We start from the raw sequence: 23,827 nt of genomic DNA, 5'->3' as shown, positions 1-23,827 counted from the left end.
CAGTGCTTAAGTTGAGCTGGTGGTTTCCGGTGTTCGGCACCGGCACTCAATTTTCAGCAAAATATGAAAACATGGGACTGATTTACAATGGCAATTGTGCATGACCATATACGTTTCATGCACAAATAGCTGGATTAATACCTGTGAGTCTCTCACAAAGACAAGTCTGTGAGTGTAAGTCAATATACTCCCACTGAACATTACCCCACTTTCTTAAACTATTACGTGAAATGAAATTCCACACAAGTGTGGAGAGTGGGTGAAGCAAGGCATGGTTTGCCTTGAAATTTTGTGAATGCCCACAAAGAGGTCAGTGTGAACATTCACAAAACTTTCTCCGACTCTTTCAAACCTTGCAAATGATTGGGCATTTACATCAGTCAGGGGCCTGAGTGTCTCTCTTTCCAGGCAGGGGAGGAGAACGCAACGCCCTCAATCTTCATGTGAGTGTAAGAAAGCCTTTTTTCTGAGAGAAAAATGTTTTTCTCAATGAGATAAATACAATATATGCAGTTCTACAGAAACCTGCCTGCCTACAAAATAGAAATATATTGGGCATTGAATTCTACAGTGAGAAAATGCTACTGCATGAAAGAGTCACATGACGTTCGCAGAAGTATGCATCGAAACATGCCACTGGTCCAGCTTTCCTGTACCCTTGAAACATTTAGTGAATTCCAAATAAATTAGAAAAGTACGTTTAAGCACGGCACGTATGGGCAGACTTGAAACGTCTATAAATACCGCTAAAATCTGGTGCCCCTTGCTCACATTCTGCATTCAAACCCATGCCAAAGCTCTTTCAGTAAAGACCTAAAAATCTGCTCATCTAACTTGTAATATATTCCTGCCTGAATTTTTTGATCAGTTAGTTTCTTCTGCTTCGCGCCAGGTAGTGCTTAATTTGTGAAAGAAAGAGTGCTGGTGCCTAAAGGTCTACCCAGATGGAGGGGCTGGTGCAAATAAACAGTGCACAAAATACCAAGGCTGGTAGTCTTTAATCCACTACCAGGCCATGGTCAGACTGCCACAGAAAATCTGTCCAGGCGCCAAAATAAAACTGGTCCCATTAGTGAATCAGATTGGTAACAAAAAAGTGGCCCACATTTGCAAGTAGGGCAGTTTTTAACTTGTAAAGAAACGCTGCAAAGGTGTTTGGAAAGTATGAGAGACAGCATGCATGTGTGCTTGCTACAGGTAATGTTAGTGCTGATAGTGGGGAAATTAACAGTAAATCTTGGCCCAACAGACCATTGGGCACATGCATCAAGCTAAGCAATAGCGAGTCCTTATTTGCGATTTTTAAGGAATCGCAAATAAGGATTTGCTATCTCCCATGCATGACGCAGATACCGAAAAATTACCGATTCGGTAAAAATCGCTAAATGCGTCAGCGAAAAAACAAAAAAAATCGCTATTCGCTGAAAACACACATATTGCGATCTCGCAATTAGCGAGATCGCTAATAGCGAGATCGCTAATTGCGAGATCGCAATTTTAGAGAGTCGTATTGGGAACAGCCTGATGACATCAGAACCAGGAAGTAACTCTTCCCATGGTGCATTCTGTGTCCAGAGGAAGCCAGAGCAGGAAGCTAAGTGCCTGTAAAGAGCTGTGGAGAGGACCACTGAGCATCCAGACCACTGCCAACCCAGGAAATGGCCAATACATCAGTTGAGGAGGGTGCAGGTGCCAGGAAAAGAAAACTGAAGTTCAGTGAGAGGGAACTGGAGTACCTCATAGAAGATGTAGTGAAGAGCCATGACAAGCTCTTTGGGAAGCTCTCCCTTAAAGTCCCAGAGGCAGAGAAAAGACGCTTCTGGAACAAGATAAAGACAAGGGTCAATGCTGTTGGTGTGACACACTGCAGCATAGATGACTTAAAAAAACGCTGGTACGATTCGCGCAGCCGTGCCAAGGAGCGCATTGCCCAGAGGCTGAGGGAGGCTAAGAGCACCGGAGGAGGACCATCTACAGTCCCGGACAACACAGCCCTGGAGGACCTGGTCGAGGGCACAATCCTGCCGGAAGCTGCTGTGGGGGTCACGCAGATGGATACATCTGGCGCAGCCTGCAGTACTGAAGGTAAGAGGCACAATGATATACCCATCAATGTACATCATAATAGCGCCCATACAGTAATAAAAAGGCAGGCAGCTGTAACCAACCCCAGTCCACAGTCCATATACAGTAACTAATGCATCATGGGAGTTGTAGTCCCCTGAACCAATCATTGAGTCACATAGCACATAGTGTGACCATTGTGGCCAAGATGCATTACAGACAGGGAATACAGAGAGTGAGAACGTAATAGCAGACATAATCACCATGTAGCTAAACATTATCCAATTAAATTCTAATCCTGCACTGTTTCACACCACAGGTGCTGAGGAAGGAGACAGTGATGACAGCGAATGCAGGGAGAGTGCCCAGTCCACCGCAGAGACTGCCGTCGCAAGACCAGACACACCTCCCAGCACATCCCAGGCACCCACACGACGCAGGGCTACAGTCCCTCCCATGCAGCCAATGGAGAGCCCTCCTGAACCTGAAAGGGCAACTGCAGAAGGGCCGCCTCGGGTCAGGTCCCCCACCACCACCCCACAGACACCCGTCCTGACGAGGCGAAGACGCAGGGCAAGGGGCCAGACAACTACGCAGGAGCCATCGACACCAAATGTCTGGGGACCAGTTGAGCTGCAGATGACAAGGGTGCAGCGCCTGCAGGCACGCCACATGGGGGCCATCAGCCTTCAAATGGCCAAATTGAACAAAAACCTCTCCACCATGGCAGAGCGCATGAGTGACCTCACTCAAGCTGTTGTGGAGGGCAACAGGGACACCAACGCCACATTGCACGAGCTTGTGCGTGTGATGCAGGAGGGACAGAATACCGAGCGGAGGACACATCGGCAATTCATCGGGCGCCTGTCTGGATTGACACGCTCCAACCTCAAGTTGAGCAACGCCACAGCACTGCTGTCACGTCGGTCGGTGGCAATGCAGATCGAAATGGGGCATTGTTGTGGGGAAGTGGCCAGGGCCCTTGGCCAAGTTACAACAGCTGTAGAGCAGATCCAGGCTGGTGTAGGTGGGCTCAGCAATACCACTGGCGATGAGGGGAGATCCAGCGTAAGCAGCATGTCTGCGCCAGTCAGCACTGGCAGAAGGTGTAGTGCACGCCGTCTACACCTACAATTCCACCAATGGGTGAGGAGGGCGCTGCAGGAGATAGGCGCCTCGGTATGCGTGGGAGGAGGCGCTGAGCAGTCACATCCCTCCGGACAATTGGCCATGGTGGTGTAACCATGGTCAGGACATACAGAGGGACTGTCAATGGAGTCCCAAACCTTATTCATCATCGTGCCTCGGTACATGACATTAATGTATCCTCAGGCTACATGTCTGTTTAGACAACCAAGAGTCCATGTGCAAGTGACAATAAAAACTTTGCATTTGATGGATGATCGTTTCTGTCTCATTAATACGTACCTTAGATGTGATGTTGGGTGATGTGGGCACGTATCAACTGCCCCGCCGCATAGCTTTCATGATGCGGGTGTGGTGGGTGTACAGGGGGCTGATTGTCCGCAGTGCCGTGGTCATCTATGGGTATGCGTATCGTGGGAGCTACGATGGGCTACATTGCACATGCTGCCACTATCCGACAGCAGGTCACCGGCTGGTCCTGCATCGCAGGCCTAGGTCTGTGCAGGATGTGGAGGCGACTCTTGACCTATCCAAATGTCCTTTCAATCACATTACCTGTGCTGGTGTGTGGTGCGTTGTACCGCAGCTCCAGTTGTGCGCCTGTGTTCTACTATGGAGTCATGATATCGTACCTCACCGCGCATGCACTATCACCTACAGGGTAGCGTGGAATGTGTATGTGTCAGGTTTGCATTGCCATTACAGTATGCTTTAGTGTGCATGAGTATATTGTCTGACCTAGCAGGTGTCCCTCGCCATGTCCCCCCCTGAGCAGGCTTGTGTGAATGCCAATGTTTCAGAAGATGTATGGATCACTGATGCTCCAAGGAGATTGCGCTGCGATGTCCGACATGATGTCATCCACATTGCACATTGGTTGGACGTGGATGGAGTGATAACAATTCCTGTCATGGAAGCTCTACTCATTGACTGATGGTGGACATATGGGTCGTGTGGGCTAACTAGCAATTCAATTCACATTAGGGATGTTAGACGGACCGGGAGGGTCGGCCGAGGACAAGGGGAGAGGTCTCCGGGGAGAGCCGTCTCCAGCGATCGTACAGATGAATAACTTCCCCCCCACAGATATACACCACACAAGGATAAGATTTAGGTGATTTCTTAAGGTACGATGAAATGGTACAAGGAGGTCTGGACTCAGGGGTCCCCTCGATTTGAGTCTCTTGGTTTGGGGAAAGGGGGTAGCGGGAAGGTCTGGTTACCAGTCTGGTAGCTGAGATGGTATGGTGGATAGCTCACAATCCTCGAGCTCGGTGTTCTAGCTTGGACGGGCCGCGGCAGCGCCAGCAGGTCCCGGTGAAGATGGTCGTTACACGGTCCGCGGCAGCGCCAGCAGGTCCCGGTGAAGATGGTCGTTACACGGTCCGCGGCAGCGCCAGCAGGTCCCGATGAAGATGGTCGTTACAACGGTCCGCGGCAGCGCCAGCAGGTCCCGACGAGGATGGATGTTGCAGAAGGCCGCGGCAGCGCCAGCAGGCAGGACGATAGTTCACAAGGCAGGGCTACGGCAGCGCCAGTAGTCCGTCAAGGATGAGTTCTCTCGGTGTCTCTCGACTCCAGGATACAACTGCCTTCCTGCTCTGGAGCTGCCCTAGTTATAGGTCTGGTGCCCTTTGATGTCCGGACCCTCGCACTTGGAGGTCGGGGGGTCCGGGATGAGGGAGTCCAGACACCCAGCAGGGGGTGGAGCCAGCGCCTGGGGGAGCTGGAGGGTGATCGGCACCTGGCGGGGGAGAGCCCTCGACGCTTCTTTCTCCCATTGACCTGCCAAGTGGTCCGTTCACCTCCTGGGTGGATGGTGGTGCCGGGATGTCGGGGCCGGCCAGGCCCAGGGTTAGGGTCGGGCTGAGGCCGCGCGGCCTCGTGGCGCAGTGTCCAAGATGGCGGCTGATCCGGCCGGGGGAGCCGGTAGTGGTTCGGCCCCATGATACATGGATGTCCGGGGGCAGGAGTTCCGTTGGGAGACGGGGTGCGGGTTGCCCTTGGGGGTAACACCTGGGAGTCCGGGGTTTGGGCCCTGTCGTGCGGGGAGGGAGCAAGCCCTTCATGTGGCCTGTCCAACATGCGTCCCCCCCAGCTGAAGGCGGGGAGAGTCACCCATCCTCTTGGGGACTCTCCTCGTCGAGGCGGAAAAAGCGTGACAGGCCATCTGCGTTGGCGTGGTCTTGGCCCGGTCGATGTTCCACAGTGAAGTCCATTCCCTGCAGGGAGATGGACCAGCGCAATAGTTTTGGGTTTTCCCCCCGCATATGCATTAGCCACTGCAGGGGTCGATGATCGGTTTGCACCCGGAAGTGGGTACCGAAGAGATAGGGCCGGAGCTTTTTGAGGGCCCACACCACTGCGAAGGCCTCCCTCTCGATTGTGCTCCAGCGCTGTTCTCGGGCCAGGAGGCGTCTGCTGATGAAGGCCACCGGCTGGTCAAGACCCTCGGGGTTCAGCTGGGAAAGAACCGCCCCGATGCCGTGGTCGGAGGCATCCGTTTGTACAATGAATTCCCGACTGTAATCGGGGGCCTGGAGCACAGGGGCGGTGCACAGGGCGGCCTTCAGCTTCTCGAAGGCCGCTTGACAGTCGGGGGTCCAGTTAATCTTCTTCGGGTGGTTTTTGGACGTGAGACCCGTGAGGGGCCCCACAATGCTGCCATAGTCCCTCACGAACCGCCGGTAGTAGCCGGTGAGTCCCAAGAAGGCTCGGACCTCGGTCTGCGTGACGGGGGGTTGCCAGGACTGGATGGCAGCAATTTTGAGTTGCAGAGGGGCCACCAGACCGCTTCCCACCTGGTGTCCGAGGTAGGTCACGGACCCTTGACCAATTTGGCACTTGCCGGCCTTAATCGTGAGGCCGGCCCGCTGGAGGGCCTGCAGGACCTCTTGGAGGTGGTGGAGGTGGTCGGACCAGTGGCGGCTGTACACAGCGATATCGTCCAGGTAGGCGGCGCTGAAGTCTTCGACCCCCGCCAAGACCTGGTTCACTAGACGTTGAAAAGTAGCTGGGGCATTCTTCATGCCGAAGGGCATGACCTTGAAGTGGTAGTGGCCATCGGGGGTAGAAAAGGCGGACCGTTCCTGGGCCCGGGGTGTGAGACCGATCTGCCAGTAGCCCGCTGTCAGGTCGAAGATGCTGAGGTAGCGGGCGGCCCCCAGGCGGTCGATCAATTCATCCGCTCGGGGGATAGGATGAGCGTCGGTCCGGGTGACAGCGTTCAAGCCCCGATAGTCGACGCAGAATCGGAGTTCAGGAGTGGTGCCGGGGGCAGCGGCTTTGGGGACCAGCACGACCGGGCTGGCCCAGGGGCTGTCCGAGGGTTCGATGACCCCGAGCGTGAGCATCTTGGATACTTCCTCTTGGATGCAGGCCCGCACCCGATCCGGTACGCGGTAGGCCCGGTGCCGGATAGGGGGACTGTCCCCGGTGTCCACGTCGTGCAAGCACCAAGGGGTGATCCCTGGGGTGAGGGAAAACAGTGTAGCAAACTGCAGCAGGAGGTCCCGGCAGCCCTGGCGTTGCTCTGGGGTGAGGGTATCGGAGAGCCGGACCCCGTCCACGGAACCGTCGTTCTCCTGGGTCTTCAGACGATCAGGGAGGGGCTCGGAGTCTTCTTCCGCCCCACTGTCTGTAGCCATCAGGAGGCTGAGTTCCGAGCGCACAAAGTGGGGTTTGAGTCTGTTGGTGTGGAGGACCCGGAGGGGGTTTCGGGGGGACTCCATGTCGATGAGGTAGGTGACGGGGCTCTTGCGTTCGACCACTTTGAAGGGCCCCGTCCACTTATCTTGCAAGGCACATGGTTCGGTGGGGGACATCAACCACACTTGTTGACCAGGTTCGAATTCGACGGAGGAGGCATTCTGATCGTACCATTTTTTCATGTCCTCCTGACTGGCCTCGAGGTTCGCTTTTGCCATTTCCCTGAAGCGCCGGGTCTGATTGCGTAGTGCCAGGAGGTACTTGAAGACGTCTGGTGGGGTCTTTAGGGGGGCCATCTCCCAACCTTCTTTGACTAGGCTGAGGGGCCCTCGCACAGGGTGCCCGTACAGGAGTTCGAAAGGGCTAAAGCCGAGGGACTTCTGGGGAACTTCTCGATAGGCGAAGAGGAGGCACGGGAGTAGTACATCCCACTGGCGACGGAGGGGCTCTTCCAATCCCCCAATCATTCCCTTGAGTGTGCGGTTGAATCGCTCAACTAGTCCGTTCCCTTGAGGGTGATAGGGGGTCGTGAATCGGTAGGTGACCCCGCACTGTTGCCAGAGGGACTTCATATATTTCGACATAAAGTTTGTGCCTCAGTCGCTGACGACTTCTCGGGGGAAGCCCACCCGGGAGAAGATCCCCATTAGGGCCCGGCCGACCACCGGAGCTGTTACAGTTCGCAGGGCCACAGCCTCGGGGTAGCGGGTGGCGTGGTCCACCAGTACCAGGATGAACCGATGTCCTTGTGCTGTGCGGGGGTCCAGGGGCCCCACAATGTCTATTCCTACCCTCTCGAACGGGGTGGTGACCACTGGGAAGGGTTGCAGAGGGGCTTTGAGCTTACGGCCGCTCTTCCCGCTGGCCTGGCACGTGGGGCAGGACCGGCAGTGGTTGAGGACGTCGTTCCGCATCTTCGGCCAGAAAAAGTGGGTCACCAGGCGACTGTAGGTTTTGTCCTGGCCCAGGTGTCCAGCCAGGGGAACATCGTGGACCAAAGTTAGTAGGAAGTCTCTGAAACGGAGGGGCACCACCAGCACTCGATTGGCCCCTAACTCCGCGATTCTTTGTTCACTGTATAGCAGGTCGTTATCCCAATAGACCCAATGGGTTCCGGTGGAGTCCCCTGCGCTCTGGGCGCTGGCTTGCTGGCGGAGTCCCTCGAGGGAGGGGCAGGTCTTCTGTTCCTGGCGGAACTGTTCCTGGGTGGGCCCCCCTTCTTGATGCCACTGAGCCAGGCCGGGAAGGTCTGGGGCTGGGCGACCCCTTCGGGCGTTGGCTCTGGGGGGTCGGTATAGCCGTTGTCCTCTACTGGAGCGACCGGGGGAGGAGGTGCTGGCCATTCTGGTTCTTCTGGTCGGGGGACGGCACGGGCGGCCATGGACCGGGTGGTTACGCAGGCCCAGTCCGGGAGGCCCAGCATCCCCAGGTGCTCTCTTCTTTCGACGGCAGCCCACGGGGAACTCTCAAGGTCATTCCCCAGGAGACAGTCCACGGGGGCATCATCCCGGACCGTCACCTTCAACATGCCGGAGACCCCTCCCCATTCGAAGGGGACGCAGGCCATCCGACACAGACTTTCGGAATTGTCGGCTGAGCGGACGGGGCAGAGAATGTTCGGCAGGATCTGCTCTGGTTTCACCAGGTGACAGCGGACGGCCGTCACACTGGCCCCTGTGTCACGTAGGGCTTCGGCCCGGCGCCCATTAATGTTCACCCACTGGCCATATTTCCGGGTGTTGGCGGGTAGGGGAGCCCGCGGGACCATGTCTTTTCCCCCTAGGCACGCTAGAAACATGGCGGCCGGTTCCCACTCTTGTTGTGCCTGCTCATATTCTTCCTGTTCCTCGGAGATTTGTTCTCCCCCCAGGGCGGCGGCAGCTACCTGGCGGGGCTTTGGCATTTGGTTCTGCGGGCAGCTCGGGTCATTGGCGTAGTGGCCGACTCGCTGGCATCGGTGACACGTGACGTTGGCTCGGAACCCCGGGCGCATCGGGGGGTTGCCCCGGCCGGCCGGGGGCGGGGTGCTGGCCGCGGGAGTGGCCGGGATGGTGTCTCTCCCTCGCCCCTGGCCTCCTCCTCCTCCTCAGGGACGGTGCTGACCTTGGTGGTTTCGGTTTTGCTCGTGTGGCCCTCTCCGGCCCACTCGGGTGCTTTCCCACCAGTCAGCTTCGGCGGCGAGTTGCCGTGGGTCAGTCAATTTACTGTCGAGGAGGTGCTGCCTGAGCTCGACGAAGCAGTTGTTAGACAGGTGCTCCCACACCATAAGATTAAAGAGTTGCTCGTAGGTCGTTACGTGGCTTCCCTTGATCCAACCCTCGAATGCTCGGCTGAAATAGTTGACGTATTCCACCCAAGTTGTACCCGGGATCCGGGTGCAGTCTCGGAACCTCTGGCGGTACATTTCGGGTGTGAGCCCATATCGGGTGAGGAGGGCAGCCTTCATGTGGTCATAGGATGACATCTGATGATCTGGGAGCTGTAGTAGGGCATCGCGGCCTTCGTTGACGAACCTCCCCCATAGGCCGGCTCCCCAGTCACTCCGATCGATCCGGTGGGAGGTCATGGCGATCTCGTAGGCTTTGAACCACTGTTGTATGTCGTCCTCTCGGACATACTCTCGGACAACATCCTTGGGGATGTGGACTTTCTTCTCGGTTGCTCCCGGGGTGTGCGGTCGCTCAGGCACCCCCGGTTCTTTATTCTGTTTCCGAAGTTCTATTTCCGCCAGTTTGCGCTCGTGTTCGAATGTTAGTCTTTTTTCTTCGAGCTCTCTCTGCCTCTGTTTTTCTTCCCGTTCTTCTCGGAGCCGCAGATGTTCTAGATTTAGTTTTTGCTCGGCTAACTTTAGTTCACCGTCCATCTTGAGTCGTGCCATTTCCAACTCATGTAATCTGGTTCTTTCTCTTTCTTGGATCTCTCCCTGCGAGAGGCCCGTTCCTCGCTCCTCGGGAGCTGTGGCGTTCCCCTCTGGTGCTACACCGTTTTGGTCGGGGGATCCGGCGACCCCGGTTTCCGCCCACGACTCAAGGGCGTGCTTCAAATCGTCTTTGGTACTCAGGCCGGTGGTAGCAATGCCTAGTTCCATGCAGAATTGTTTAAGTTCGCGATGGCTATACTCTTCCAATTTATCCATCTGGAATTTCTCGGTGGAACCGCTCTCTTTGGTTGACATCGTGGTTTTGTCGTGGGGTGAGCTACTCTCTGTACGATTACGCGTTGATTCAGATCGCGCCGCTGGCCACCAATGTTAGACGGACCGGGAGGGTCGGCCGAGGACAAGGGGAGAGGTCTCCGGGGAGAGCCGTCTCCAGCGATCGTACAGATGAATAACTTCCCCCCCACAGATATACACCACACAAGGATAAGATTTAGCGTTCTTTATAGGTGATTTCTTAAGGTACGATGAAATGGTACAAGGAGGTCTGGACTCAGGGGTCCCCTTGATTCGAGTCTCTTGGTTTGGGGAAAGGGGGTAGCGGGACAGTCTGGTTACCAGTCTGGTAGCTGAGATGGTATGGTGGATAGCTCACAATCCTCGAGCTCGGTGTTCTTGCTTGGACGGGCCGCGGCAGCGCCAGCAGGTCCCGGTGAAGATGGTCGTTACACGGTCCGCGGCAGCGCCAGCAGGTCCCGGTGAAGATGGTCGTTACACGGTCCGCGGCAGCGCCAGCAGGTCCCGATGAAGATGGTCGTTACAACGGTCCGCGGCAGCGCCAGCAGGTCCCGACGAGGATGGATGTTGCAGAAGGCCGCGGCAGCACCAGCAGGCAGGACGATAGTTCACAAGGCAGGGCTACGGCAGCGCCAGTAGTCCGTCAAGGATGAGTTCTCTCGGTGTCTCTCGACTCCAGGATACAACTGCCTTCCTGCTCTGGAGCTGCCCTAGTTATAGGTCTGGCGCCCTTTGATGTCCGGACCCTCGCACTTGGAGGTCGGGGGGTCCGGGATGAGGGAGTCCAGACACCCAGCAGGGGGTGGAGCCAGCGCCTGGGGGAGCTGGAGGGTGATCGGCACCTGGCGGGGGAGAGCCCTCGACGCTTCTTTCTCCCATTGACCTGCCAAGTGGTCCGTTCACCTCCTGGGTGGATGGTGGTGCCGGGATGTCGGGGCCGGCCAGGCCCAGGGTTAGGGTCGGGCTGAGGCCGCGCGGCCTCGTGGCGCAGTGTCCAAGATGGCGGCTGATCCGGCCGGGGGAGCCGGTAGTGGTTCGGCCCCATGATACATGGATGTCCGGGGGCAGGAGTTCCGTTGGGAGACGGGGTGCGGGTTGCCCTTGGGGGTAACACCTGGGAGTCCGGGGTTTGGGCCCTGTCGTGCGGGGAGGGAGCAAGCCCTTCATGTGGCCTGTCCAACAAGGGAACTGTGCAGTCCTATTTGAATGGAGTCTTGGTGGAATCAAATCCTTTTGGGTTCTGGGGAGGCTGATGTGGTCAGGGGTCTGAGTCATCATGGCAGGCAGGGAGGTTCTCTAGACACGTGAGTGGGAGCCTAGTGATACCCCTCCCGCTAATGCCACTATACCCTGGACACCTCATGATGCAGTGGGTGCAGGCAACATTACACCTGGACATGGGGACCCTTTGCATGGGTCCTCTGTGTTTAGCGCAGCATTGGTGTTTTCAATTTGGATATGTGGGTGAGTTGTATCGCAGCGTTGATCATGTACTACTCATATATGTCCTCCTGGGTGTGTCACATCTGAGTGATGCACAGGCAGTAAGCCCTCTCCTGGAATCTCCGTCTGCCCTGCCCTGCTGCATGGGTCCTCATCCTCCTATCACACATGTTGTGTGCCGCCTTTGTGAGCGTCCTAAATGGACTCATTGGTTAGTTGCACTAGCCCTCACCAGCTCCATCATTTTTTTTGCAGTGAAATGAGAAAAAATAATTTACCACCTGCTTCTGATTCTCCTTATTCTGCACTTGCTAAATAGCGAATTTTGGTGAAATCGCTATTATCGATTTTTGATGCATCCATTTGCGGGTTTTTTCTGCGATTCCTTATTTGCTACCGCAATCCTGGTTGGCGCTGATTCCGATTCGCTATCTCTGGGATCCCGGTATTTGCGAGTTGGTATTTTAGCAAATTTCGGGGATTTGTTTGATGCATGGGAAATCGCTTGATTGCGCTCGCAATTAGCTAATCGCTAATTTTGCGAGCTGTTTTTGGCTTGATGCATGTGCCTAAGTAAAACAGGCTAGAAACCTAAAAAAAAGCTGACACGTTAATCAATCAGAGCAGCCCCTGGGCAACTGTCTGATTGCCCTAAAGGCTTGTCCGACCTGCACCTGGCACTCTCTGTCCCTTTTTCTCGCTCTTACAGGGTTTGATTTCTACCTTTCTGGCAGGTTTGCCCTCTTTCTCTTCCTCTGTCTTCTGAACTGTGTGTTTTTCCCTCTCTTGCACTCGCTAAATATCTAGTGCAGAAAAATAGGTGCTGGTGGCCAAAAATCTGTGCCGACGGCCCCCACCAGCTCAAGTTTAGAACTCGCCAGGACATCATTTTCCTGGATAATAGTGTGCTTTTCAAATACTCATTCATTCAACTTGAATGATTGAAGCAGGAGAGGACATTTTTAAAGGTAATTTTCCACTTTTTTGTGAAACTGGACCATGGTCATTGTTACACTCATCAGTGTCAGATTGGGGACTCCTATCACCAAAAGTTAATGGCTATCATGCATATTTGATTTAAATGCACTGAGTTAAAGAGCAACTTTTTATTATGCAACCACTGTTTTGCTTTTGAAAGCAAGCACCTTGAAGTTTAGAAATTTGAAGTGCTGATGGGCCCAAAATGTAATTCACAAATCAATAATGGGGTTTTGAAAGGTTCAATACATTACACAACAAACTCACCTGACTATCCACTCTAATCACATATGACTACTGAAGCAATGTAATTTGGATTCCTTCCTAAAATACTGTAGGAGTGAATTATAATCATGATTCTGTGTGATTAAGGTTGCAAATGGAAGGTGGGGTATTATATATTTAGAGTACTCCATGTGAAAACTCTAGAGAAATATAAACTGTGTGGTTAGAAATGTGAATGCTAGAGTTTTCTGCATTATTTATATAGTAATACTCTGAGAGAAAACTAAGCTTGTAACAAGTTCCGTTGTGAAGCTAATAGTATGAGATGTATGTGCAGACTAGTGTTTAGACATTTATGCATTTAACAAGAAATTATATCAATGTTCGTGAATTTTGAAACAACTTATTTCCATAATCTTTGTATTTTATTACGTAGTTAAGAGACTGCATTTACTATATGTCAAGAAATGTGCATGTATCTGTAACCCTGTGCAACATTAAGTTGATGTGATTAGCGGCATCAGGGTTAGTTTCAGCACAAGCTCGTGTTTAAATCTAACATTCAATTTGTATTTAACTTTCAATATAGAATGTGTTTTGCTTGCATTTTTGTTTTCACTGCAGGTGCAGACAAAGCTTCATTATTTGGTAAAGGAGGGTTTGTGGTTTAGTTAGATAGCAAGGTGTGGGAAGATAGATCTTGGCAAGGAAAAACACGATAACGAGCAAGAAGGCGAGATTCCATGGAGGAGGAAAAGAATGGTCAAGGACATATGGAGTAGCAACTTATCAATGTGGTAAAGGATGTGCTAGAAACCAATTTGTGCTGGAATTGTGGAAAATTATTGGAGTTGATCACATGATTTACTTTGAATACAACTAATGTCTTATGTTGTTACATAGTGAGAGTCAGAAAGACATTTTAGGACTTCATGAGGGGCAGTCATTTACTTCTGTTTTGTGTGGCTTCATGCTACTTGACACTTGGTTTGAGTTTCTTCTACTGATGTCTTTGACAGCTGACACCTTTCATTTTACTTATGCTTCTTAGTTTAGGGTTTTCCTTTTTAGGGTAGTATAGGGAGAGATAGCGTGCTCATGCTTACCTTTGAAACGTATCTGATGCAATTCAGGAGATTTAGACTCATTCCGTTTGTCCTAAATTTCTATACTGTGATGCTGAGATTGATTTATATCAATCTATTTTGTAATTTATAATTAATCCTTACTACTCTCGGATTCATGTGTTGAGTGGGTTATTGTATGACTAAATTGCTTACTCTGTATTAAAATTTAAATTGCAATTGTTTCCTCCCTCATACCTCTCGAGCGGCTAAAAAGACTATTTGGTTGACTAGGCATATTTAAGTTGGCCCGAGCTTTCTCACTACCAAAACAACTAACTAGAAAAACTAACTGGATGTCTTGGGGTAATTTGGATGTACAAGCTGGGGTGTTTTCTTGGTTAGAAGTGACATCCCAGAGAAGAGTTAGGGAAAATATTTGACTGGTTTATGTGGTGCTGAAGACAAAATAAATTACTGTAACGAGCCATTAGTGATGTCAAGACAGATCTGATGAATATGCATACTCCAAGTAACCCGTTGTTTGGAGCAAGGGCGGTTAAAGGCACACTTGCATAGTCTGCCTGCAAGATCCCTTGGCATCAACACAATAAGCATACAAAGAGGGCTTTCAGTCAGGTGTCTCAAGCAGTTAATCAATTAAGGGCCTCCCCATTCACCATTGATTAACCCCTTCGACGCGGCACGAATTTCGCTGCAGTGCGAGGGGGGGCGGGGTTGGGCGTGTTGCTCAGGTACTTATGACGGCTCCTGGCCATCATAAATCACGGTGGGCGTGTGCTCATGATGGCCGGGAGCCATCAGAACTCCACCCCCTGATTAATTCTCACGCACATGCAAGGAATTAACCGCGTATGGGCAGAGCGGCAACGTTCTGACGGCTCCCGGCCGTCATGAGCACACGTCTACTGTGACTCATGACGGCTCGGTGTTAACCCCTACGATGCTCATGACGAGCTGGACTCGTCATGGCACACAGTGGTCGTGTGCTCATGACGAGTCCAGCTCGTCATGAAACATCGCGTCGGAAATCCCTCTGGTGCGGGCACCAGAGGGATTCCCTTTAAGCTAAAAAAGCCTCGGGAGCTGGGGCTGAGCTTCCCCAGCTCCCGAGGCCCCCACCCTGGTTTCCCTGAAATGACGATCGGCGCGCACGTCGCGCTGACGTCATTTCATTGAAACCGAAACTGAAATAAGCCCAGAGGCTCATTTCAGTTTCAGTTTCTACGTGCTTAGGGAGCTATCTGAGCCCCCTGAGCACGTAGAAACTCAGGAGAGGTATCGCTGAAATGGGGAGAATCTCCCCTTTCCAATGGTACCCCCTAGTGGATCCCTGCTTGGGGATCGCCCGCCCCAGGAGGACGATCCCCAAGCAGGGATCCACCCACTAGGCACCAGGGAGGGGGGAGCGGACCCTTGGGCAAGGGCCTTTGCTCCCCCCATACATTTTTTGGCACCATTACTCTTTCTGCCCCCCGGGGGATAGATGGGGGAAGTGGCCCCAAATCTGCCCCCGGGAGGGTAGAAAGCCCACTAAACGCCAGGGATTTTGTTTTTGCCCCATTTTTGGGGGGGGATGGGGGCTGCCTGAAACGGGCATGCCAATGCCCCCACCCCCACCACCATTACAGCCTTTCTGCCCCCCCAGGGGGTAGATGGGGGCAGTAGCCCCCAATATGCCCCTGGGAGGTTAGAGAGCCCATTAGTCGTCAGGGATTTTTTTTTTAGGCAAATTTGAATTAGGGTGGGGGCTGCCCAAAACAGGCATGCCCATGTCCCCACCCCCTCCCCTGCAAAAATGACAGCCTTCCTGCCCCCCCGGTGGCAGATGGGGCATTAGCCCCCAATATGCCCCCCGGGGTGCAAAAAGCCCAGTAAATGCCAGGGATTTTTTGGGGCAAATTTTAATTAGGGTGGGGGCATTGGCATGCCCGTTTTGGGCAGCCCCCACTATAATTAAAATTTGCCCCAAAAACCGCCTGGCAGCTAGTGGACTTTTAGCCCCCCCTTGGGGGCAGGTGGGGGCATTAGCCCCCAATCTGCCCCACCGGGGGACATAAAGCCCTCTAGATGCCAGGGTTTTCTTGCGGCAAATTTGAATTAGAGTGGGGCAGCCCAAAATGGGCATGCCCATGCCCCCACCCCTGCCCCGCAAAAATTACAGCCTTTCTGCACCCCCACTGGGGGGCAGATGGGGGCATTAGCCCAGAATCTTCACCCCCGGGGTGGCGAAAAGCCCACTAGTCTCCATGTTTTTTTAGGACAAATTTGAATTAGAGTGGGGCAGCCCAAAACAGGCATGTCCATGCCCCCACCCCCTCCCCCGCAAAAATTGCAGCCTTCCTGCCCCCCCTGGGGAGCAGATGGGGCAGTAGCCACCAATCTGACCCCCTGGGGGGGCAAAAAGCCCACTAGATGCCAGGGATTTTTGGGGGCTAATTTTTATTAGGGTGTGGGCATTGGCATGCCCGTTTTATGCAACCCCACCCTAATTAAAATTTTCTCTTTTGCTCTAAAAAATCTGTGGTGTCAAGTAGGCTTCCTGCCCCCCAGGAGGGCAGATGGGGGCATTAGCCCCCAATCTGCCCCGCCGTGGGGGGCAAAAAGCCCACTAGTCGCCAGGGATTTTTTTGGGGCAAATTTGAATTAGGGTGGGGGCTGCCCAAAACAGGCATGCCCATGCCCCCACCCCCTCCCCTGCAAAAATTACAGCCTTCCTGCCCCCGGGCGGGCAAAAAGCCCAGTAGACGCCACAGATTTTTTGGACAAATTTTAATTAGGGTGGGGGCATTGGCATGTCTGATTTGGGAAGCCCCCACCCTAATTAAAATTTGCCCACAAAACTCTCTGGTGTCTAGTGGACTTTCAGACACCCCCCTGGGGGGCAGATGAGGGCATTAGCCTCCAATGTGCCCCACCTGGGGGGTGGGGGAAGCCCACTAGACACCAGGGTTTTTTTGGGTGAAAATTTGAATTAGAGTGGGGCTGCCCAAAACGTGCATGCCCATGCCCCCACCCCCTAAACAGTGTTTCTGTCCCCCTTGGGGGCATATCAGGGCAACCCCACCCCCGATATCCCCCCCAGGGCGGCAGAAACCAGACCTGGCATGGATTTGTTTTTAGCAATATGCCTACCTGTCGATTTTGGGCCCTAGCGCAGCCGGCATATAGGGAAACCTAGCACCCACGGGAGTCCAGGATGGGGAGACTTGACTGGCTCTCACGAGGTTCTGTTACCAAGAATAACTTGCAAACCTAAATATTTGTAAAAAAAAACACATTTTCCTCTCATTTCTGTCGAGGAAAGTTCTGGAATCTGCGTGGATCCACAACATTCAGAAATGTATGGGTTTGGTAGGTTTCCCTAGGTGCCGGCAGAGCTAGGGTTCAAAAACTACAGCTAGGCACTTTGCCAAAAAAGGGTCATTTTCCACTGCGAAATTGAGGTGTGACCACATTGCATTTTGCGCCGTTTCCTGTCGCGGGCACTAGGCCAACCCACACAAGTGAGGTACCATTTTTCTCGTAAGACTTTGGGGAAGGCGGGGTGGGTGGAAAATTGTGGATCCACGCAGATTCCAGAACTTTCCACCACAGAAATGTGGGGAAAATGTGGTGTTTTTGACAATGTTTTAGGTTTGCAAGGGATTCTGGGTAACAGAACCTGGTGGGAGGCAGTCAAGTCACCACATCCTGGATTCACCTGGGTGTCTAGTTTTCAAAAATGTATAGGTGTGCTAGGGTTCCCTAGGTGCCGGCAGAGCTAGGTTTCACAAACTACAGCTAAGCACTTTGCCAAAAAAGGGTCATTTTTCACTGGGAAATTGAGGTGTGACCACGTTGCGTTTTGCGCCATTTCCTGTCGTGGGCAATAGGCCGACCAACACAAGTGAGGTACCATTTTTCTCGTAAGACTTTGGGGAACGCAGGGTGGGTGGAAATTTGTGGATCCACACAGATTCCAGAACTTTCCACCACAGAAATGTGGTGAAAATGGTTTTGTTTTGGACAATTTTTTAGGTTTGCAAGGGATTCTGGGTAACAGAACCTGGTGGGAGGCAGCCAAGTCACCCGATCCTGGATTCCCCTGGGTACCTAGTTTTAAAAAATGTATGGGTATGCTAGGTTTCCCTAGGTGCCGGCAGAGCTAGGGTTACAAAACGACAGCTAGGCACTTTGCCAAAAAAGGGTAATTTTTCACTGCGAAATTGAGGTGTGACCACGTTGCGTTTTGCGTCATTTCCTGTCGCGGGCACTAGGCCGACCCACAGAAGTGAGGTACTATTTTTCTCGTAAGACTTTGGGGAACGCTGGGTGGGTGGAAATTTGTGGATCCACGCACAATCCAGAACTTTCCACCACAGAAATGTGGGGAAATGTGGTTTTTTTGGACAATCCTTTAGGTTTGCAAGGGATTCTGGGTAACAGACCCTGGTGGGAGGCAGTCAAGTCACCCCATCCTGGATTCCCCTGGGTGTCTAGCTTTCAAAAATGTATAGGTTTGCTAGGTTTCCCTAGGTGCCGGCAGAGCTAGGGTTCACAAACTACAGCTAGGCACTTTGCCAAAAAAGGGTCATTTTTCACTGTGAAATTGAGGTGTGACCACGTTGCGTTTTGCGCCATTTCCTATTGCGGGCACTAGGCCGACCTGCACAAGTGATGTACCATTTTTCTTATAAGACTTTGGGGAATGCGTGGTGGGTGGAAATTTGTGGATCCACGCAGAATCCAGAACTTTCCACCACAGAAATATGGGGACATTTGTTTTTTTTGACAATTCTTTAGGTTTGCAAGGGATTCTGGGTAACAGACCCTGGTGGGAGGCAGTCAAGTAATCCCATCCTGTATTCCCCTGGGTGTCTAGTTTTAAAAAATGTATAGGTTTGCTAGGTTTCCCAAGGTGCCGGCAGAGCTAGGGTTAAAAAACTACAGCTAGGCACTTTGGCAAAAAAGGGTCATTTTTCGCAGCGAAATTGAGGTGTGACCACGTTGAGTTTTGCGCCATTTCCTGTTGCGGGCAGTAGGCCGACCCACAGAAGTGAGGTACCATTTTTCTCGTAGGACTTTGTGCAACGCGGGGTGGGTGAAAATTTGTGGATCCACGCAGATTCCAGAACTTTCCACCACAGAAATGTGTGGAAAATGTGTTTTTTTGACAATTGTTTAGGTTTGCAAGGGATTCTGGGTAACAGAACCTGGTGGGAGGCAGTCACATCACCCCATCCTGGATTCCTCTGGGTGTCTAGTTTTCAAAAATGTATAGGTGTGGTAGGTTTCCCTAGGTGTCGGCAGAGCTAGTGTTCAAAAACTACAGCTAGACACTTCGCAAAAAAAGGGTAAATTTTCATTGTGAAAATGTGGTGTGTTCACGTTGGGTTTTGAGCCATTTTCTGTCGTGGGCACTATGCCTACCCACACAAGTGAGGTACCGTTTTTATCGGGAGACTTAGGGTAATTCAGATTTGTAAAGCAACTGTTATTACATATTGAGTTTTGATGCTTTTCAGCCTTCCGAATGAAAGACATTGTGTAAAAAAGAAGTCATTTTGAAAAATGACCGATAATTCTCATGCTAGTATGAGTATTCCCAATTTCGAAAATGTGCAAATATGTACTGTTTCTAAACTCTATAATTTGTTACCATTTCAGAAATACATAGGTGTATTTCATACCGATTTTTCCATGTATACATTTTCCCACAATAATTGCTATATACCCGGAACATAATAAAAAACCTTTGCAAATTGCTGCTCAGTTTTTGACTCTGTGTTCGTCGGGTTCTTGGTGAACCTACAAGTCCTATATATCCCCACAACCAGGAAGGTCCAGCGGATGTAACGGTATATTGCTTTCAAAGAGCTGTCTTAATTAGAAGAAGTTACAGGTGAAAATGTTGACACAAAAGGCTGTGTTATTTCAACTAATTTTCAATTTTCAATATTTAACTGTTAGTTTCTATAAAGAAACCTTGATGGATCTACACAAATGACCCCTTGCTGAATTCAGAATTTCTACCATTAACTGGAAGGAGGTTGAAAGCACAAACAATAGCAAAAATAGGCTATGTCCCAGAAAAATGCCAAAACTGTGTAAAAAATGTTAGTTTTCTGACAAAAGTCTGTCATTCCCTAAAAGCTGGGAAAGTGGTGATTTCAGCCCCACAAACCCTTTTTTGATACCATTTGCAGAGAAAAACCCAGATGCTTTCATTTGCAGCCCGTTTTTCCAATTTTTCTCCCAAAAAACAAAATGTTGCTGTATTTTGGCTAATTTCTGGGACCTCTCCAGGGGAATCCACAAACCCTGGGTACCTTTACAATCCCCATGATGTTGGAAGAAAAGGAAACAAATTTGGTGTGGATACCTTATGTGGTCAAAAAGTTACAGGGGCCTAAGCGCGCAGTACACCATATAGCCAAAAAAAGGCTTAGCACGGGGGGGGGGGGGGGGGGGGGGGAAGGCCTAGCAGCGAAGGTGTTAAAGTAAATGTTGTTTACATTTTGGATCATACCACAGAAGCATTTCAGTCTTACCCATTAGCTGTTAGGAGGGTTGTTACTGCACCTGCGTAAAGAGCGCTTTAAATTGCAGTGCAGTAGCAGCAACACAGAGTGCCTATGCACTGCAATGGAGGTACTTTCATGATCCTAAAAGTGTTTCGTTACTTCTACTTATCTCGCACCAAGGGTGATTTTACACCTCCATGATATGTGACTATGCTTGTAAATGTGATGCCCTGATACAGCTTACTGTACACTAAAATAGATTTTCCATCCAAATGTGATTTGTGTTCCTAAATATTATGTATCTCACGCCTGCTGCTGTTGCACCAAGGGTGATATTGCTCCTCGATATGGCATCAACCAAATGGGATTGTATACTGCAGTTCACCTTTTAAACCAGAGGTAACTCTGTGCTTAGGGATTTTGCACCTAAATATCATAATACAGTCCCGTTGATTTTGCACTTAAGTTGATTTTGCACTTAAATATGTTTGACCATGCAGGTGTTATTTTAGTTTCTAGATTATTTTTAATCTAAACTTTTATCCACGCTCTTGTGGATGTTGAATTGAGAGTGATGTTGCATTTACATGTCATTTGTTACTACATGTGTTTTCCTCACTAGCTATTTTTTTTACATCTAATAGTGTTTCCACATTCCTGCTGAAGTTGCATTAGGTGTGATTTTGTACCTCATGTAATTTTTTTATGTAAATGTATTTCAGTACTTAAATGTGCTTTTGGCTCTATGAAGTGTTTTTCAAATCTGATTGATGTTAAATCAGCTGTGATTATGTGCCTTAATGTGTTTCTCTCAAACGTGGTTAGTGGCTCTAAATCTTTGCCCATACACCTGCTCAAGTTGCAGCAAGGGTGATTTTACACCTAATTGTGATTTTACTCTTTCATCTGATACCAGGGATCTGCTTAATTTGCCCCGAGGGTGAAATCTTTTGCAGATACATGTGATATTTTCATCTAACTGCTATTTTGCACAGAATAGCACCAAACACCCCTGTAAGAGAAATGGTGGTCTCTAGTTGGCAATGGCTTGCACCTTTGTCCAAGTAGGGACCCTTCTTCCTAGTCAGGGTAAGGGAGTTACACTCCTAAAATAACCCCTGCTAACCCCCTTGGTAGCTTGGCACGAGCAGTCAGGCTTATCTCAGAGGCAGTGTGTAAAGTATTTGCATATAGCCAATAGTAATACAGTGAAAACACTACAAACTGACACCACACCAGCTTAGAAAAATATCAAATACTTTAAATATTTCAAAAGGAGAACAAAATGATAAAAATCCAACATAAAATTACTTAAAATTGTGCACTTTGCAAGAATACTTAAAAAATATAGTTCCTTGAAGTAGTAGCACCGTCCGGGGCTACCGCGGCAATGAAAACAACAGAATCCAACAGTTCTGTCTGACCGCATGGGTCGGGGATGCCGGCAGACTCATAAACAGTACCTTTTGTGTTGCGGCCGACTCATTGGCGCGGGCCAGTCGAGGCAACCATCGCGGTTGTGACGTGAAGCGGAGCAGTGCAGCGTGCGTTGTCTTTAAGTTGCGGTGCAGGTAGCGGCTCGGTGACGGTCATCCAGCGGTGTCGGTGAGATCAGAGCTACAGTGCGGAGTGAAGGCTGTGCTCGTTGCATTGCTGACAGATCAGGGTGCAGGTGACAGAGCTGGTTGCGGGGAGCTGGCGTCCGTCGGTACGGACAGCAGTGTGGGATGGGACGGTGTGTCGTGAGACCTACGAGCGGTGCCCCCAAGCCATGATGCGATCACTGAGGTTGCAGTCAGCATGCAGCGGCGGAGTCGGCTGCTTTCGCCTCCTCTGTGGAAACGGTAACAACAGTTTCAGAAGCGGTACCCAAAGGTTGGTGAAGTCTTTGCTGTTCTTGAGACTTCGTGAACAGAAGGCAAGCTCAATTTCAAGCCCTTGGAGATACTCAGCACAAGGTAGAAAGTTCAGTCCAGTCCTTTTACTGCCCAAGGCAGAAGTAGCAACTGCAGGCCAGCCCAGCAAAGCAACAGTAAAGGGGCAGTATTCCTCCTGGCAGTTCTTCCAGCTCTTCTTATTGGCAGCTTCCTTGATTCCAGCGAGTTCTAAAGGTCTGGGTTCTGGGCCCCAATATTTATGCTGCATTTTTCTTTGTTCTTTGGGGCATAAAACCACGAAAGCGTCATAGTTATCCATAAGTGCAAATATTTCTTGCAGCGTGTTCATTAGAGACATTGTGTGTTGTAACTTATAGTCAGTGCCGACACTGACAGGTTTCTTTTGCACACATTCTGAGGTCAGCGCTCCCTTAGGAGACCGTGACCTCTTTGTCAAACATCATCAGTGTTCGATCACTTAATTAATTGTGAGAAATGAACCATTCCCAGGCAGAGAATTATCAGGAGTGAGTTAACTGAATTGTTCATTAGTATGCCATATCATGTTTTAAGAATTTCCCTGGCTAAAAGAAGAACAGAAAATGAGTGTTTAACCTCTTCAGTGCCCATGACGAGATAGTCTCGTCATGGAGCACGGTTGCGCTGTGCCCATGACGAGACTATCTCGTCATGAACCCCACCCACTAGTGCAACGCCCGGCACAGGAGGGGGAAAGGGCGTGGCACTGAAGGGGTTAATAAAGTATTGAATAGCTTACTTAAGTTACTTTAAACTCAAGTAATTTGAGTGGTGGATATGGTAGTCAGTTATTTGGATTGAGAAGGATAGTAGAGGGATAGAGGAAAAAAGGTTTGCCTTTAAATAGCGCTTGCTACCCCTGATGAGGTGTTTAAGCGCTTGTTCGTGAGTAATATGTTACTCCGAAACCCATAAAGGATTAGTGGTGAATTAGTATAGTGAAATATGAAAGTAATTTGAGTGGTGGCTATGTTAGTCCGTTTTTGGATTGAGAAGGATAGTAGGGGGATAGAAGAGGAATTTTTTTTTATTTTGGAGCTCATAGCAGTAGGAGGAGGCTTGGGATCAGTAAAAGGGAGGTGGAGGGGGAAGAGTCAGAGAGAAGCGGTTTAGAAAGGCTTGTTTGGGAGGTCAGAATAGTAAAAGAAGTATGCGATGATGCAAAGTGTGGTAGAGTGGGGAAGAATCTAGTAAGGGTTATTTTGGGGATCACAGAAGTGGTATGGGGTTTAGGATGAATGAGAGAGTGGAGGTAGAGGATATATTGATAGAGGTATAGGGTGCGAAATAGGGTAGTGCATTGGAAAGAGTGGTAGAATGAGGTTTGAGATGAGTCAGAGAGTTGAGGTAGAGGATATATTAAGAGCCGTATAAAGCATGGGTGAGATGATAGAGCCTTGACAAACCCCTGCTTTTATGAAGTACGGTTTGGACGAGAAAGGGGAGGTATGAATTACATTAATTCTGTTGCGAAGGTAAGATGTGATCCATTCTAGTCATTGTATCATGTCAAATGCAGCCAAAATGTCTAAGAAAAGTAGCGCAGCAACCCCGTTGCAGTCAACTGTGTTCTTCAGGTCA

Source organism: Triturus cristatus, chromosome 10, assembly GCF_964204655.1.
Source record: "Triturus cristatus chromosome 10, aTriCri1.1, whole genome shotgun sequence".
NCBI classification, from domain to species: Eukaryota; Metazoa; Chordata; class Amphibia; order Caudata; family Salamandridae; genus Triturus; species Triturus cristatus.
Note: the sequence above shows the minus strand (reverse complement) of the source record.